This window comes from Lissotriton helveticus, chromosome 12 (assembly GCF_964261635.1).
Source record: "Lissotriton helveticus chromosome 12, aLisHel1.1, whole genome shotgun sequence".
Taxonomy (NCBI): Eukaryota; Metazoa; Chordata; class Amphibia; order Caudata; family Salamandridae; genus Lissotriton; species Lissotriton helveticus.
In genome coordinates, this window is record NC_136073.1 from 841,132,995 (window position 1) to 841,145,008 (window position 12,014).

The following is a 12,014-nucleotide window of genomic DNA, read 5'->3' on the forward strand; positions in this document are numbered from 1 at the left end:
CCAGAAGGTTCCACCATTCTAACTATGGCAGGCTGGAATAGATACATTGTTTGAGGGTTCCAGCTAGCTCCTGGCTACTAGAATGCGTCCACAAGGACCACGCTGCAGTAGCAGGGGTCAGCAGCAGCCATGTTAGGGGAAGAGGGCACCTGCACCTTAACATTAGTTTAACATTACACAGGGCATCTCCACTACACAAGGCCTATACCCTTTTATTACAATGGGGGACATCCTAAATTAGGGGCGCAAAAAGGAAAGATTTCTGGGGAAAAAAGCCAAATCCCACATGCAGGTACAACAAAAGGCATGGTCGAGTGTAGAATTCAATGCATTTAGACCAGGCTAGGACTTGTGTTCTTATATTTTATTTATATATATAATACAATCGAGATTGAAGACTATGGGGATCTTTTCTCAACGGGGGTACTAGCTATGTCCCCCAAAGCAGGCAGTGTAGAAAGTGACCGGGCTGCCCACAAGAGTGTCGTGTATTTCTATAGGTTCTGATTCGATCCCCCTATTCCTGACCCTATTCTGGTTAAACTTACTAGCTAGTTAACTAACAGTCAGCCCATGAGGCAAGAAATCCCCCATGATGCAGATACCGTTATCTGACGCAGTCACACTACGGCACAGGAACGTGTTATCTGATTAGGTCATAACGCTTGAGATCTAATTAGACAAGCAATATTCCTCCAGCCCCTGATAAGGCATACGACGTTCTCATAACAAATCAAACCTATGACAACCTGGATAATCCGTGCGGCCATTGTTTTGATTTCACAGAGAACTTTAGTAAAGAATGTGCTAACGAGCAAGTCGTATGACATCTTTATTGACGTATCTATGTCCATCCTTACGTCAATCTCGGCACCTTTAAGGTATAAATATTGCCGACCTTGCCCTATGCAAACACACGCGTGGTGACAAGACGGAGCAGCCATACTTGCCGAAGCCGAGAGCAGAAGCAGACCCCGCAGGCAGCAGCCCCGCCTTCCTGACGCGCTGAGAGACGCGCTGCTATCTCAAGCCGAGAGACCCAGCACCGGCGCTTCTGGGCAGCCCTCGCAGGCAGCCTGGAATATCGAGAGCAGAGAAAGAGATACCATTCCTCATTCATCCTAAATTCCAGGTACAGAACTGAATAACCCCTCCTAGAGAATTCTTTAGTTATTCACTTGGCAAAAACAAACTTAAACTAAACTGTAACTTTCTATTCCCGCCCACGTATTAGACTTAGGTCAGGTACACGGGGTAGGCGTATTTAGAAACACCAGTTGAGTACGTTTAGTCAAATGTATATGTGTATGTAAATATATTTTAATCATTTTAAACATCATATGGCTCAGAAACCATATCAATGTTTTTACAGTATTATTTTATACTATTGCTTCTAATGTATGCACTTTACTTAACTATAAGTATTGCAATAATATCGATCCATTTCTCTTGTACGAGAAAAGAGACTGATCAATAAATAACATCTTTTATTGAACACGCCCGTCTCTTCCTTTTCTCTACATTCTGATGAGACTAAGAATGCACGTACTGACTGAGTAAAATAATTGCCTTGTGCTCACACGACTCTTGAGATTGACTCTTGATTAGGGGAGAGCAAAGTTGTCATGTTCTATGGTTGTCAGAAACTAAATCCCTTCTTGTCTAATCAGGGGAGTTCATCCTTCCTTGAACATTCGAGAAAGTTTCTAGCGAACTCTGAGCTTAGCTGGCAAACCCAAAAATTAAGTCTAGTTTCGACAGTAGTAGACCTAGTTAACGTCTGGCCTAGGTCTTTACTGCTGTAGGTACTATTCCAATGCGCAGAGCCTATTGGGAAAATAGGAGCTACACTACAAGAGAAAAGAGGGACAGTCCTAGTGGAGTACGGCAACAGCACTGGGTGTATTCTTATGCTTAGTCCGAATCAACAACCAAGTGTGTTCTAAGAAACCAAAAAATATGGGTAATTATGTCGCAGGCCAATGACAAACGGCAAAATCCACTTCACTGAGCTGAAGCGAAACTGCAACCAAATTGTTCTATAGAGGACAAGAAATCTTTTCTGTCACTTCTTCAACTAAAAGATTAATTAATCTAGCAAGCCAAGATAAGGAGTAGTTTCTGTCCTGTAACTCCAGTTCTGTAGTAGGGGTATCTCTGTTATAGTCATAATCTAGTGAATAGTCCCGCCCATGTGCGAGTACCCCGGCAATCAAAAATAATCTCTTAAATTGTCAAAAAATTGCAGAACTGCAAAGACACTTAAGAGAAAATTTAAAGACAAATAATGCAGCCTATATTCACAGGCTACACTGTCCAGTACTTCAACTAGAAATTCCACCAAAAATCCACAAACAGCAAAGCCTGTCCAGATAAATCCACAAACAGCAAAGCCTGTCCAGATTTCCCTTGCTTTTACTGCAAAACCCCTCAGAATGATAGAGAGGAAGGCCTGGACAGACAAGCCCCATAGGCTGCCATTATGTGGTTTAAATAGGATACTGTGCCTTTAAGAGAATCTTCCAGAACTTTCTCCCAGTATCCCAGAATTTATAGCAGGTCCAACTTACTTTCCGTTCTTTTTGAAGGCGTAACACGCCCAGACCTGTCGCATTCCGTAAAGGAACATTTTCTCTCTCTCTCCACCGGGGAGGCGGGAGGGCACTTATGACTATAACAGAGATACCCCTACTACAGAACTGGAGTTACAGGACAGAAACTACTCCTTCTGTAGTAGGGGATCTCTGTGTATAGTCATAATCTAGTGAATAGAATGGCAAGCCCATCCCCACACCAAAGCGGCGGTGGAGAAAAGAGAATTAACACCACTATTGTGCGAACAGATTTCGCAGCGAAGCCTGTCCACCTTGAGCATCTGCCCTGGCATCAGTGTCCAGGCAGTAATGCTTAGAAAAGGTATGAACCGACTTCCAAGTGGCCGCCTTGCATATTTCTGCAATCGGAACATTAGGGAGCAAGGCTGTCGTGGCAGCTTTGCCCCTGGTGGAATGAGCCTTAGGCTTACCCCCTAAGGTCTTATTAGCTTTTTGGTAACATAGCTGTATGCAGGACACAATCCACCTAGAGATAGGACGGGTCTTGCGACCTCTAAGCAGTCTGACTGGTCCATAATTGACAAACAATTGGTCAGACCTACGAATATCTTTGGTCTTATCCAGATAAAATTTCAACACCCTCCTAACATCCAGGGAATGTAAGGACCTTTCCGCTGGAGAGGAAAGATTCTGAAAGAACGTAGGTAAAGTTATGGTCTGGTTAACATGAAAATCAGAAACAACCTTGGGAAGAAATTTAGGGTGAGTACGCATAACAACCGTAGCAGCATGAAATACAGTATAAGGTTCTTGGCAACACAGCGCCTGAATTTCACTCACCCTGCGGGCCGATGTAATGGCCACAAGGAACGCCGCCTTCCAGGACAGGTGCTGCAACGAAGCCTTATGAATAGGTTCAAAAGGCTCCTTCATCAATCTGGACAGCACCACGTTCAATTCCCATGAAGGCGAAGGAAGCCTGACAGGAGGGAACACTTTCTTCAAGCCTTCCAAAAAATCTTTGATCACGGGGATCTGAAAGAAGGAAGTCTGTGAAGGGCATTTCCTGTAGGCAGTCAAAGCAGCCAAATGAACCTTAATGAAATGGACATTAAGGCCAGACTGCGCCAGATGTAGCAGATATGGAAGGATGACATCTTCCTTGCATGTCGTAGGGTCATAGTTCTTAGACTTGCACCAGATGCAAAACCTCTTCCACTTGTAAGCATAAGAAGTCAGAGTGGAAGGTCGCTTAGCCTCCTTCAGTATGTCCATACAATCCTCTGGGAGATTCAAATGGCCATATTCCACTATTTCAGGAGCCATGCCGCCAAACTCAAAGACGAGAGGTTGGGGTGCACCATCCGCCCCCCGAACTTCGCGAGAAGGTCCGGCCTGCACGGCAGCTTCATGTGAGGAAGGAGAGACCAGTGAAGCAGGTCCGTGAACCACCACTGTCTGGGCCATTCCGGGGCAATCAGAATCATCTTCGCCCTGGATTGGGAGAGCTTGATGAGAACCGCTGGAATCAGGGGAATGGGTGGAAAAGCGTACAGAAAGCTGTTCGACCAGTTGATCCATAACGCGTTCCCCAGCGTCCCCGGCTGGTAGTACCTGGAGGCGAAGTCTTGGCATTTGCTGTTTTCGGCGGTGGCGAACAGATCGATGTCTGGAGTGCCCCACCTTTTGCTTAGACTTCTCCTAGTACTTCGTCGTTTAGGACCCACTCGTGGTTTTCCTGTATCAGTCTGCTCAGCTCGTCTGCCTGAACATTCTGCACACCTGGCAGATGAGTGGCCGTTATCGAGAGTCCTCGAGCCAGAAGCCAATGCCAGATCGCCTGCGCCTCCTGAGACAGAATGCGTGATCTCGAGCCCCCCTGCTTGTTGAGGTAATACATCGTGGTCGTATTGTCCGTCTGTACAAGCAGAGAGTTGGTCCTGAAGGACGGTTGAAAAGCCTTCAGCGCCAAGTGAACAGCCCTGAGTTCCAGGAAATTGATGTGGTACGTGGATTCCGACGGGGACCACTTCCCTTGAATCTGCAGGTCTCCGGAGTGCCCTAACCCAGGAGAGATGCATCCGTCACGATAGTCTGAGTGGGAATGTCCTTGTGGAAGGGAACCCCTCTGAGGAGATTCTCCGCTGACCACCCCCACTTCAGAGACTGAGGAGCATGTAGAGACAGTCGTATCTTGTCGTCCCAAGATCCTCTCCTCTGGTCCCACTGATCTTCCAAGCACTCCTGCAGCGGTCTCATGTGCAGCCGCGCATGCGGTGTCAGGAAGATGCAAGAGGCCATCGATCCCAGCAGAGAAGACACCGTCCTCACTGTCGTGGATGGAGCGGACATGAGAGCCTGAGCCTTCCGAAGGAGTGATAAACGTCGCTCCTCCGAAGGAGACACGCTTGCTGACAGCGTATCGATGGAGGCTCCCAAGTACTGGATGCACTGGACCGGAGTCGGGACAGACTTGGACATGTTGATGTGCAACCCCAGCTTGTTCAAGAGAACGCACGTCTTCTGGAAGTGTGCTTGAGCTTCCGAGAATGAGGAGGCCTTGATCAACCAATCGTCCAGGTACGGGTAGACAAACACCTTGTTCTTCCTCAGGTGTGCCGCTACCACTGCCATGCACTTCAAGAACGTCCGGGGCGCAGACTTCAGCCCGAACGGAAGTACCGTGTACTGATAGTGATTGGTGCCGACTTGAAAACGCAGGAACTTCCTGTGTTTGTGTGCAATGGGCACATGGAAGTATGCATCCTGTAGGTCTATGGCGCAAAGCCAGTCTCCCCGCTGCAGCTGAGGATAAATCTGATGCAACGACAGCATGCGAAACTTTTCTCTGCGAATCCATTTGTTTGCCTGTCGCAAGTCCAGAATGGGCCTGAACTCGTTCTTGTCCTTCTTGCGGACCAGAAAGAACTGGGAGTACAGACCTCTTCCCTTTGAGACAGAGGTACATCTTCTATCGCCCTTTTCCTTAGAAGGATGTCAGCCTCCGCCTGGAGCTCGCGCAGTTGATACTGCGAGCCGACCGGAGGAATCGATGGAGGAGGGCTGATGAACCGAAGACTGTATCCATTGCAAACAATATTCAGCACCCACTTGTCCGGAGTAATTTTTCTCCACTCTGCCAGAAAAAAATTTAACGCTCCCCCCCCACCGGAGCGGGTAACGGACGAAGGGGAAGTAACCGCTCAGGGTCGAGGCCCAGCCGGGCCCTTGTTCGCGGTAGAGGACTGCTGTCCACCTCTACCCCGCTGACGTTTCTGGAAGGGTCTTCTGTATTGCTGCTGTTGTTGCTGCTGCTGTTGCCCAGAAGACTGTCCCCTTCCTCTACCCTGCAACCCGAACCGTCGTTGGAACTGGCGGTAGGGTTTCTTTTCTTTGGGCTTCTCCAAGCCCACAGCCGTCAGGGTTTCAGCCTCGGCCTTCATCCTGGCCATTTCGTCATCTGCGTGTTTCCCGAAGAGGGTGTCGCCGGAAAACGGCAGATTTGCCACTCGTTGTTGCGCTTCAGGCTTGAGCGACGTCAGCCGGAGCCAAGCATGGCGTCTCTGATACCGTGGCAGTATCCATGCGCGGCCAGCAGGGAGATATCCGCCGCGGCGCTGATGGCCTGGTTCGAAACCAGCATCCCTTCCTGGACGATCTCCATTAAATCCTCTTTCCTGTCACGCGGGACAAGGTCCGCTGTTCCATGGAATCCCACAGTGCACGGTCGTATCGTCCCAACAACGCCGAGTCACTGGAGGCCTTAATCGTCATGGAAGACGTCCCACATGCCTTCCGTCCAGCTGAGTCAATCCAGCGGCTCTCCTTATCCGGAGGCACAGTGGAGGACGGGGAGGTAGCATGTAGTTTCCGAGCCGCCGTCACAATCACCGAATCAGGCACTGGGTCCTTCTGCAAGAAGGCCTGGTCCGACTGTGGAGCCCTGTACTTCTTGACGAGCCTGGAGGGAGCAGCTTTCACCACCGCCGGCGTAAGGAAGAGCTGTTCAGCAGGCTCAACCAGTCCTGGCACCAAGGGCAGTAGGGGGCGAGACAGGTGCTTCGTGTGCAAAGTCTCGAAGATCACAGAAGTTGTGGGCATAGGGGCCGTCACCTTGATCCCCCAACTTCGCAGCCCCTCGCAGGAGAACCTCCTGGAACGTGCCAATGTCATCTATCGGAGACACCCTCGTCTCCGGTGAATCCGACAATGTAGGCGAATATGAACACGTCCCAGAGGCCGAACGGGACCTGGACCTATGCCTCCTATGGCGATGTCTGGATCTCGAGGAAGAACCGTGTCCACTCCTAGATCTAGCCCTCCTCCCGGAGCGTGACCTCGATCTCCTGGGCCTGGGACGCTCCTCCGGCTTCCCCTGGCCGGACATCTTGGGTTGAGGAGGAACCTTCAACTTAGGAGTCTTCTTCGGAGGTGTCGGAAGTCTGGGCATCGACACCGATCTCGGCGGAACCGGAGGAGGAGCACCCGGTACCGGGGCCTGCGGTCCTGACGGAAGAGCAGGTAGAGGAGGCAATGGAGGAGGAGTCGAAGCCCTCGGAGGAGGACCTCCAGGCAAAGGAGTAAGAGGAGGCGGCTCAACAGTCTTCCTTGGGGTATACACCTCTGAGTACGCCGTTCCCGGCGAGCCACCATCCTGACCTGACTGCGGGGAGCCCCCCACAGTCCTCGGCCTGTCCTTACGACCCCCTGACGTCGACCGTGGTTCCTTCGACGTCGAGCGGCCCTTCGGCGTCGACCGTTCTACACGCTTCGGCGTCGACCGGCTTCTATGCCTCGACGTCGACCCCGACCAGATGGACGATCCACGAAACCTCGACGACGGGCGCTGACTCCTCGACGTCGACCTCTTCGAGCGCCTCGACGTCGACCTCTTCGAGCGCCTCGACGTCGACCTCTTCGAGCGCCTCGACGTCGACCTCGCCTTACTCGACGGCGGCCTCGACGACGAGGATCCCCTCGACGACGACCTCGCCCTCGACGGCGAACGGCAGTGTCGCCTCGACGGCGAGCGCCGACGCCGGGCCCTCCGATGTCATCCACTCGACGGCGAAGAAATCGACACCAGGTTCGACTGCGGCCTGTGTAAGTCCCTCGACGTGCGACATTTTCTCAACCCAGAGCCCTGGGGAGACTGGGAACTGGCCGTGGACCTTCCTCTCGACGTCGTGGTCAGAGCAACCGACCCAGACGGAGACCTTGGACGTTTGCTGGACTTCCTGCCCCTGGGGAGCCCCCCAGAGGCCTCAGCATGGGCAGTAGAAGCCCCTCCAGACCCACCTCGAGCCTTCAGTCTTCTTTCTTCAAGTCCCTGAAGTCTTATCTTCCTCCTGTCCTTCAGGGTCCTGCCAGAGAAGCCTCTACAGATCACACACACTCCTCTGGGATGTGGAAAGAGGGAAGGCAGAGGATACACACCTCATGGGGGTCTGACTTGGCCTTCTTCCTGGAGCACTCCGGGCATTTGTCAAATAATGCAGGCATTATGGACAACAAAAGAGTGCAGTAAACCAAGAAGAAAGTCACCAAAGTACTTTAAAAGTACACAAAATCGAAATTAGTGAAAAAACACCAACAAAACCCTTGAAAAGGGAGGGCTCAATGCTCCAGGGTCCTGCTTGCAGGAGCCGGAAAAAAGAACTGAAAGTAAGTTGGACCTGCTATGCATTCTGGGATACTGGGAGAATGTTCTGGAAGATTCTCTTAAAGGCACAGTATCCTGTTCTGAGCCACATAATGGCAGCCTATGGGGCTTGTCTGTCCAGGTTCTTCTCTCTATCATTCCTGAGGGAGTTTGCTGTTAAAGCAAGGGAAATCTGTACAGGCTTTTTGCTGTTTTGTGGATTTTATGGTGGAATTTCTAGTTGAAGTACTGGACAGTGTAGCTTTTTAGGCTGCATTATCGGTCTTTAAATTCTCTCTTAAGTGTCTATGCTTTTCTGCATTTTTTGACACTATAAGAGATTATTTTTGATTGCTCCGGGGTCCACGCACATGGGTGGGACTATTCACTAGATTAGGACTATACACAGATCCCCTACTACAGAACTTCCTGTGTTTGTGTGCAATGGGCACATGGAAGTACGCATCCTGTAGGTCTATGGTGCAAAGCCAGTCTCCCCGCTGCAGCTGAGGATAAATCTGATGCAACGGCAGCATGCGAAACTTTTCTCTGCGAATCCATTTGTTTGCCTGTCGCAAGTCCAGAATGGGCCTGAACTTGTTCTAGTCCTTCTTGCGGACCAGAAAGAACCGGGAGTACAGACCTCTTCCCTTTGAGACAGAGGTACATCTTCTATCGCCCTTTTCCTTAGAAGGATATCGCCCGCCGCCTGGAGCTCGCGCAGTTGATACTGCGAGCTGACCGGAGGAATCGATGGAGGAGGGCTGATGAACCGAAGACTGTATCCATTGCAAACAATATTCAGCACCCACTTGTCCTGAATAATTTTTCTCCACTCTGCCAGAAAAAATTGAACGCTTCCCCCCCCCCACCGGAGCGGGTAACGGACGAAGGGGAAGTAACCGCTCAGGCTCGAGACCCAGCCGGGCCCTTGTTCGCGGTAGAGGACTGCTGTCCACCTCTACCGTTTCTGGAAGGGTCTTCTGTATTGCTGCTGTTGCTGCTGTTGCCCAGAAGACTGTCCCCTTCCTCTACCCTGCGACCCGAACCGTTGTTGGAACTGGCGGTAGGGTTTCTTGTCTTTGGGTTTCTCCAAGCCCACGGCCGTCAGGGTTTCAGCCTCAGCCTTCATCCTGGCCATTTCGTCATCTGCATGTTTCCCGAAGAGGTTGTCGCCGGAAAACGGCAGGATTTGCCACTCGCTGTTGCGCTTCAGGCTTGAGCGACGTCAGCCGGAGCCAAGCATGGCGTCTGATTGATACCGTGGCAGTATCCATGTGCGGCCAACAGGGAGATATCCGCTGCGGCGCTGATGGCTTGGTTCGAAACCAGCATCCCTTCCTGGATGATCTCCATGAAGTCCTCTTTCTTGTCCCGCGGGACAAGGTCCGCAAACTGTTCCATGGAATCCCACAGCGCACGGTCGTACCGCCCCAGCAACGCCGAGTCGCTGGAGGCCTTCATCGTCGTGGAAGACGTCCCACACGCCTTCCTTCCAGCTGAGTCAATCCAGCGGCTCTCCTTATCCGGAGGCACAGTGGAGGACGGGGAGGTAGCATGTAGTTTCCTAGCCGCCGTCCCAATCACCGAATCAGGCACTGGGTCCATCCGTAAGAAGGCCGGGTCCGACTCTGGCGCCCTGTACTTCTTGACAAGCCTGGAGGGAGCGGCTTTCACCACCGCCGGCGTAAGGAAGAGCTGTTCAGCAGGCTCAACCAGTCCTGGCACCAAAGGCAGTAGGGGGCGAGACAGGTGCTTCTTGTGCAAAGTCTCGAAGATCACAGAAGTCGTCGGCGTAGGGGCCGTCACCTTGATCCCCAACTTCGCCACCCCCTCAGGAGAACCTCCTGGAACGTGACAATGTCATCTATCGGAGACACCCTCGTCTCCAGTGAATCCGACAATGTAGCTGAATAGGAACAGGTCCTAGCGGTCGAACGGGACCTGGACCTATGCCTCCTATGGCGATGTCTGGATCTAGAAGAGGATCCGAGTCTACTCCTAGATCTGTCTCTTCCCTGAGCGCGACCTCGATCTCCTGGGTCTGGGACGCTCGGCCAGCCTCCCCGGGACGGACGTCTTGGGCTTAGGAGGAACCTTCGACTTAGGAGTCTTCTTCGGAGGTGTCGGAAGTCTGGGCATCGACACAGATCTCGGTGGAACCGGAGGAGCACCAGGCACAGGGGCCTGTGGTCCTGACGGAAGAGCAGGTAGAGGAGGCAATGGAGGAGGGGTTGGAGCCCTCGGAGGAGTACCTCTAGGCAAAGGAGGAGGAGGTGTAAAAGTCTTCTTTGGGGTATACACCTCCGAGTACACCGTTCCCGGCAACCCACCATCCTTTCCTGATTGAGGGAGCCCCCCACAGTCCTTGGCCTGTCCTTACGACCCCCGACGTCGAAGACCGGTGTCCAGACGTCGAGCGGCCCTTCGGCGTCGACCGTTTCACACGCCTCGGCGTCGAACGGCTTCTATGCCTCGACGTCGATCCTGACCAGATGGACGATCCTCTATACCTCGACGGCGAGCGCTTACGCCTCGACGGCGACCTCTTCGATTGCCTTGACCTAGATCGCCGCGACGTAGACTTCTGTGCCGGAGACCTCTTCCGCCTCGACGGCGAGGATCCCCTCGACGACGACGATGTCCTCGCCCTTGACGGCGAACGGCGGTGTCGCCTCGACGGCGAGCGCCGACGCCGGGTCCTTCGATGCCGTCCACTCGACAGCGAAGAAATAGACACTGGGTTCGACGGCAGCCTGTGTTAGTCCCTCGACGGGCGACGTTTTCGACCCAGAGCCCTGGGGAGACCGGAACTGGCCGTGGACCTTCCTCTCGACGTCGTGGTCAGTGCAACCGACCCAGACGGAGACAGTGGACGTTTGCTGGACTTCCTGCCCCTGGGGAGCCCCCCCCAGAGGCCTCAGCATGGGCAGTAGAAGCCCCTCCAGACCCACCTTGAGCCTTCAGTCTTCTCTCTTCAAGGCCCTGAAGCCTGATCTTCCTCCTGTCCTTCAGGGTCCTGCCAGAGAAGCCTTTACAGATCTCACACTCCTCTGGGATGTGGGAAGAGGGAAGGCAGAGGATACACACCTCATGGGGATCTGACTTGGCCTTCTTCCTGGAGCACTCCGGGCATTTGTCAAATAATGCAGGCATTATGGACAACAAAAGGGTGCAGAAAGCCAAGAAGAAAGTCACCAGAGTACTTTAAAAGTACACAAAATTGAATTTAGTGAAAAAACACCAACAAAACCCTTGAAAGGGAGAGCTCAATGCTCCAGGGTCCTGCTTGCAGGAGCCGGAAAAAAGAACTGAAAGTAAGTTGGACCTGCTATGCATTCTGGGATACTGGGAGAAGGTTCTGGAAGATTCTCTTAAAGGCACAGTATCCTGTTCTGAGCCACATAATGGCAGCCTATGGGGCTTGTCTGTCCAGGTTCATTCCTGAGGGAGTTTGCTGTTAAAGCAATGGAAATCTGTACAGGCTTTTGCTGTTTTGTGGATTTTATGGTGGAATTTCTAGTTGAAGTACTGGACAGTGTAGCATTTAAGGGCTGCATTATCTGTCTTTAAATTCTCTCTTAAGTGTCTATGCTTTTCTGCATTTTTTGACACTATAAGAGATTATTTTTGATTGCTCCGGGGTCCACGCACATGGGCGGGACTATTCACTAGATTATGACTATACACAGAGATCCCCTACTACAGAAAGATCGTGCTCTATGGGCACCCACCAGTGGCACTGCTGGACAGGATCTTGGGAGTGTTGTGGCAGCAGTCAACTGGGGCACCTAGACCATTTGACCAAGATCAGACCT